Source organism: Geospiza fortis, unplaced genomic scaffold (genome assembly GCF_000277835.1).
Source record: "Geospiza fortis unplaced genomic scaffold, GeoFor_1.0 scaffold524, whole genome shotgun sequence".
Classification (NCBI taxonomy): domain Eukaryota; kingdom Metazoa; phylum Chordata; class Aves; order Passeriformes; family Thraupidae; genus Geospiza; species Geospiza fortis.
Window position 1 is genome coordinate 1586919 of NW_005054437.1, and position 6926 is coordinate 1593844.

General features: G+C 50.7%; 1 protein-coding gene across 1 annotated transcript in view; it reads left to right on the top strand.

Annotated features, from left to right (window-relative positions):
• IGF2 (insulin like growth factor 2) overlaps positions 1-6926 on the top strand; it is a 16301-nt gene that overhangs the window by 615 nt on the left and 8760 nt on the right. The window lies entirely within an intron of this gene.

Genomic DNA, 6926 nt, shown 5'->3' on the forward strand with positions numbered 1-6926 from the left:
GACGCGCGGGGAGGGCGCCGGCGGTGTTCCGGCTCCGGAGACCGGCGAGATTATTAAACTCTCTTCTGCAAAACACTGCGGTGTGTTTGGTCTCGGGAGGGATAAAAATACAGCGAGGAAAACAAGAAAGCGAAGCCCAAATGGAGTGAGAGTTAATGGTTGGCGTGCAGCCTTCGACTTTCTGTGATTTTTAAAATATTTTTTTTCTTCTTCCTTCCCAGTTGCTTTTTCCTACAGTAATTGTTTTAAGAGCGCAACTTGGAAAGGTTTTAGCACTCTGTTGAGCAGTAGGGAATTGGGGCACATGAGGGAACTCGGATTTAGCGTAACTGTACCAGCAGATGTGGCTGCCTCCCCTCCAGCCAAGGGTACTTCAGCAGGGCTGCTGATACGCCAGGTCTCGCTAGGGTGCTGTGGAGCAATCGAGTGTAAAAACAAGGTTTGTGTGGGTGGTTTTACACAGACACCTCGGGAGAGCCTCTGCTTTCAACCCAGGCTTCCCATACAAAATTTGTAGTTTTCTTTCAAATGCTGGGATGTGCCTGGGAGACTGAGGCATGTTTTTCTTTGGGTTTGTTTATTGTCAGATTGTGTGTGTATGTGGGAGGCTTTTTTTTTTTTCCTTTTACTTTGCAGGGTTCAACGTGTTGGGATTTTTATTCCTCCTCTTGCCTTGATTTAGAGTGGAGTTGAGGAGCCTGGGTCGAGGGGTTTTGTTAAGGATGACTTTGTGCTAAGGACATCTGGAGGTATAAAACTGACTGACACTTCTGATTTGACTTCCACTGTGCTGTTTTGGACCCAGCTTGACAATTTTGGTGGGGGTGAATGGGTCAGAGCTGTAAATCTTGCTCCATGTTGTTGACACCCACACAAGTTCACTCAGCCTTTCAAAGGGGCTATCCCTGCTCCTGTGAAAATTCATTAAGGGATAAAAGATTTGACACTGCAGGTCCCCTCCCACTGCTGCATGAAATTTGAGAGCCAAAATGCGTCTGCGTGTGTGTCCCAGCGCTCTATCTGACAGGTGATCTTTTTTTCAGCCTGGCTGGAGAGCTGCTGCTCTGACCAGTCAACCCAGAGTTGTCAGTGTGTGTCTTCCCCTCGATTCCTATAGGCTTCAGCACGAGCCCAGCTTGCCTCACGGAGCACCAGAGAAAAGCATTTCTGTACTTTTCTTTTTTTAAATAAAGCAAACACAGCAGGTGAGGTCTTATTTTTAGAGGGACCGAGGAGTTGGTGTGTTTCCAGCAGTGCATACGAGCACTGTAAGTGGCCCACCCTCTCCCAGCTCGTGTCCTGGGGCTGACCTCTCCGATCCTTCTTTGGATTGTCTTTGCTTTTAAAAGCTGATGAGTGTCTTAGCAGGGAAAGCGATATCGGCCTCCCTCGGCATGCTTGTGAGAGGGGTCACGAGAGGTGGGGGGCACCAGGGGAGGAAGTCTGCCTTGGCGTTACAGCCCGGCTCTGAAGGGGTTAAAGTTGCTCTGCCAAGACATAAAGCAAGTTCAACGTGTTGTGGGAATATCATTTGCCAGTAGACTCCAGTCACCACAGTTCCTGATTTAACAGCTTAACTTGCTGTTAACTTTCCCTGATACACTCCAGGTTTTGGAAGGGAATGCAGAAAGGAGAGAGGAACAATAAAGAAAGGAGTTAAGTGAGGCTACTAAAACAGACTTAAATCCCTTCACTGGGTCCTGCCAGCTGTCTTTAGAAGAGTTAAGCAAGATTGCATTTCCTTTTTTTTTTTTTAAATACAATAAATCAAATATTTCTGGGCTGCATACCAAAATTTATGCAATACACTCTTACTCCCCAGTGGGGTGAGTAAATGGTACTGAATACCCCATTCACCTTTTTCAGCTTGATTTTTCCACAGGCGCAGTAGTTCCCCTGCAGCACGTATAGGCATGGGGTGCAGGCAGCACTTCCCTGCCCCACAGGCAGAGGAGGCAGGTGCCTCTCCAGGCTCACGGGATGGAAGGCAGAAAGGTGACCCCCCTCTGGTGTGGGGTGGGGTGGGCTGCTGATGGGGACGAGCAGTGAAGACAAAAAAGTGAGGGCTAAAAATAGCAGCAGTATTGCCAGCCTCAGCCATATGAATGTCATGCCAGCCAGGTGCCAAGAATCAGAAGGTATTTTATTTTTTTCAAGCCTGAGCTAAACAGCAAAACCCCATGTCCTCCTGAGTAGTTTTTATTTGCCTGACAACTCAGTTGTCAAAAGTTTTGTGTTTTGAAGCTTGCTTCTTCCAAGCTGTGTGTGGTTGGAAGTCTCCTTTCTGTTTCAGATGAAGTGAGAGGCTCTTCTGTGGCACAGCATGAGGTGATTCCTCTGCCTCCAGGTATTGCTGGGCACCTCATCCCTGTGCCTCTGCCCAAGATGTGGCTCCTGGGTGGTTTCAGCCAAGGCACCTGCCTCTCACACTGGCTACCATTGTGCCTTTGCTCCTGGGCACCTTGGGGCATCATGGCCCAGCGCCCTGTGCCAGGTTGGGCTGCCCCGTGGGCAGGGGTGGCGTGCTCTTGGCCCTTGAGAGGTTGGCACGTGCCCACATCCTGCTTCTTCGGGGTTGCCATGCTCAGAACCGGGTCAGCTCCCCGCTCTCCTGGGGCTGGCCATGGAGAGGAGTAATGCAGAGAGGCAGATGTTCAGCATCTCTCACAGGCAATCATCAGAGCAGCGAAACATCAGCCTGCCCTTTTTATTTTTTTTTTTTTGAAGGGGTGGAGTGTGTGGGATGTGTAAACTGGGGTTTTCCCCTCTGACATGTGCCACTGGGTTTGGGCTGATGACTTTTCTTTTGCCATGCTCCCTTTTAAATGCTGCACTGCTCCACAAAGAAGCAAGATTTTTTGTTTTTTCTTTTTGCTGTCCAAATCCAAATTTTACAGACTGGGCCATCTGTCAATTCCCTCCTACGTTGTTCTGTTCATATTAAATTGCAATGAAGGCCAGACTGAAGAAGGAATTAGGTCAGACAGGAGGTTTTGTCTCTGTTTTTGGGGAGATATTTGTTGCCCAAGAGGCATCATGGTTTGGTTTGCTCAGCACAAGCCTGGATGCAAGGGATGCCTGAGCTGTACTCTGAGACTTGGCAACTGGGTCTTTTAGCACATTGTGGCCTCTTGGCCCCCAACTCCCCAGCAGCTGGACAGAAACTGTCGATCCAGCTGATTCAGCAGCAGATCCTGACAAAATCCTTTAACAGTCTCGGGTGGGAGGGTGACTCCACTGCAGACCTGCCCTTGGGCTCACTCCCAGCGCACCACAGCCACTCAGACAGAACACTCTCTACTGGCTGGGGGCTGCCAGGAGGTGTTTGGGGGTCCCTGGCTGTGGGTGCAGTGCCACAAGGCAGCAAGGCACAGGAGCTCCAAGGCAGGAACATCCTGCACATGGCAGCCTGCAGCTGAACTGGTTCCAGTGGCCAACTGGCTTTGTGTGCAGCGCTGGGGATGCTAGGAAAGGCATGAGGGGGCCGTGAAGGATGGAGAGCGAAGCAGATCCTCTCCAGGGAGGGAGAGGCCAGCAGTGTGTGCTGATACCCTGTCTGAGCCTGTTCTGCACTGATCATGCCGCTTCCGATGTGAGTTACTCAGAGGAGCTTCAGGTGTGATTCCCAGGATGGTCCAGATCACCTGTGCAACCAAGAGATTCCTCTTGCATTGCCCTCTTGCACACTGTGGGGTCCAAGCCCTCCTCAGGAGGAATTTGGTGCTCAGGTTGTTGGGCATGTGGCACATCTTGTGCTGCCATCCCACTTCATCCTGAAGCCTTTGAGCTCTGCCTGGGCACACGAAGAGCGATAGCAGCCAGCATGGCTGGTTGAACCTGCTTTGGCAAGAATGGGACAGTGGTAGCTGTAGCCTCTCTTCTAGCAGACACAGCACCTTGTCCTTTAGGGAAGCGTCCCACTTCCCTTCTGCTGCCTTCTTCCAGTTCCATTTCATGTTAGAGAGGCTTTCTAATAAAATATGAAGGTTCTTCCAACCATTGGTGTGAATTTGCTCCTGTTCAACAGCTGAGGAGACCATGGCTGTCCTAATGCTTGGGACTAGAAACTGAAAGCTGTGCTGGCTCATGTTTCCAGTGGAGAATGAATTCTCTTGGTATTCACAGGGCTTAGACTCATCATGCTGAGCAGCCATTCAGTTCCTGCCACCGGCGCAGCTGCCATGGTGCTTGCACCAGCCAGGTCTGGGCTGCAGGGACCCAGCTGTGCCATGACACCCTCTTTTGGGGTGAGCAGCACCTGCTCTGGCAGCCATGGCGAGGCAGATGCAAGCTTTCCTGCATGGGTCTGCTCATCACTGCTTGTGAGGGAGGGAAGGATCAGTTGAAAGGCTATTGGGAGATGGTGAGCCAGTAATGGGACCCTGGGAGCCTCTGTATGTAGCCTTTGTGTGAAGTCTGGGGGCTTTTTATTTGCAGAGTCAGTAGGGCCAAAGGGAGAGGGAAGGGTTTGCAGGGTTCAGCTGGGTTGCAGCTCCATCAAGGTGGAGGGAAACTGCAGCACTGGGTAGTAAATAAAGATGTTCTTTGCTTTGCTGCCTGGTTTCTCATTACACAGCTGCTGGAAGGAGCAGGGAGACGCCAAGGTGACAGCAGAGGGAAGGACTGCTGGCTGGTGCCTGGGCAAGGGTGGACTTGGTTGCATTTCCACGTTAGCCGTGCTCTGGATGACAGCACTGGGGCTCTCCCTGTTCCTGCTGCTTCAGGGTCATTTCCTGGCTGGAGTTATGGGGTGTGTGGGCACCAGAAGGAGCTTGGAGTGGAGGCAGGGAAGGCTGCCAGGGGCTCGCAGTGCAGCTTGTGCAGGAGTGGGTATTTTCTGAGGAGCACAAGTGTTTTTCCACAGAAGGTATCAGGTCTCCTCAGCATCAAATATCACCTGCTGACAAAATCTCACTCTCCCCTTGCTTCAGAGCATCTCATCCTTTTCTTTAGAGTGAATGCAGAGGAAAAATGGTGTTTGTCACCTGTGCCACCAATCAACCCCTTCGTGTCAGGTCTGGTTCTGGCTTGGGGAGCCAGCATGCAGCCTGCTCATCAGCCACAGTGCGCACAGCCAGCATGAGCCCGACTGGGGACACGGGATCATGTGGGTGTCCTGAAATCCCATATGAGTGCCTTTGATGGCAACACTTGGCTGGTGGCAAATCCATCACCCCTGCAATGAGTGCTGGCACTACCTGAGACTTAGGGACACCAGCAATTGGGATCTGCATGTAAAAAAAAGGGCTGAAAAATGGACAGTAGCAGGGTGATTGGTCTGTTGTCAGCTGGAGAGCTGGCCCCTGATGCTGCAGCACCAGGGGCATGACTCCAGCAGTGAAAGTGATGCTGTGTTCATGTTGGAGAGGCCCAATAAACAACTGTGGGCCACTTGATAAAAAAGAAAATTAGGTGAAAAGGTGCTGGTGGTAAAACACTGCAGCTTAGCAACATGGTCTCAGAGCCTGGTGCCATCCCTCTGCTCCTACTGTAATACAGAACAAAGTCCCTGCAGTGTGCTGAAGGGACCATTGCTAGTGGAAAAGCTGGTCCTGGTCCCATCACTTGCTGATTTGAGACCAGTTTGTTCCCAGGGCTGCTGCCTCTCTTGTCCAGAGCTTTGGAGGGCTGCTGCCAGCTTGCTGATCTCTGCCAGCACAGGCTGAGCAATACTATAGCCATCAAAACTCAAGCAGGAGGAACGTCCCCCACAGCCCACCCAGACCTTGAAACCTCTAGTTTGGCTTTTCCTGCTGCTGATCCCTGTCCTCCTGCTGCTCAGCAGAGCTCATGACTTGAAAGCATGATGCATTTCTAGCATCAATTTGACAATTTGAGCTACGTGCTACTAAAAATTCTACTAAAAATTCGGGAGCAAGGGTGTCTTTATTGCTGGCAGGACCATAGCGGGGCCTCGGGGGACCTGGGCTAATTTCCTGGCTGCGCTGCAGACTTCCCCTGTGACCTTGGGCGAGTCATTTAATCTATCCTGGGCTTTGGCTCCATCTCCGAGCATCCCGGGGGGGTGAGATAATATTCATTAACTGATATTATTCTCGAGCTGCTCAGATGCTATGGTGATGAAAGCTGGATGTGAGACCCAGTGTCTTGGTTGAATATTAGCAAGGAGAGAGGATGCTCTGCTTGAGATTAGGGTTGCCACCCACTGTCTGCTATTTTGACGTGCATCTCTTCATTTTGAGCTTACCTGTCTGGTCAAAACCCAGCGTTGTTTGGCTGTATGGATACTGTCAGGCTCATCACTGAGGGACTATAATGCCTTGAGCCATTCATGGATTTTGTCCCACCCAGTGGGGTGATGGCACCCTTGCTTTACACCTGCAGAGGCTGCTGTGGAGGTGAAGCTGTTTGCTGGAGCTGAGTCTTTGGGCTAGTTAGCAAATATGCAGGGAGTTTCCTTTTTAGTGCTCTGTACTGTCTGACCCTGCCTTTACCCTCTCTAGTGATGCCTCAGGTGTGTTTCCCATGGGACCACACTATTCCTGAGGGATGTCTTCTCAGTACCAACTCTTGTCAGAAAACACAGCTTGTGCAATCAGCCTCTTGATTGCTTGAGCCTCATCTCTCTCACATGCCCAGGACAAAAGCTCTTCTTCACAGCTTTCCTCAAAAGCAGCTCTAGGACAGGTTGAAGCTTCACTTGATTTCACTTTGCATGGCCGTATTTTCAGACAGGGTGCGAAAACCTATCATCAGAAGAGGAAAAAACAACACCTGCTAATAATAATTTGAATAAATTCCCTTTAAAAAGGGGGGGAAAAATTACAAAAAATCACACTGTTGAAAGAGCAGGGGAAATAAAAGCCTTTTAGAGGTAGGCTGAAGTGGGATTTTCCAATGGAAACCCTGCCTCAATGCAAACCTTGTCTTCCTGGCACTGCTGCCCGGCGGGCCGAGCGCGGGGA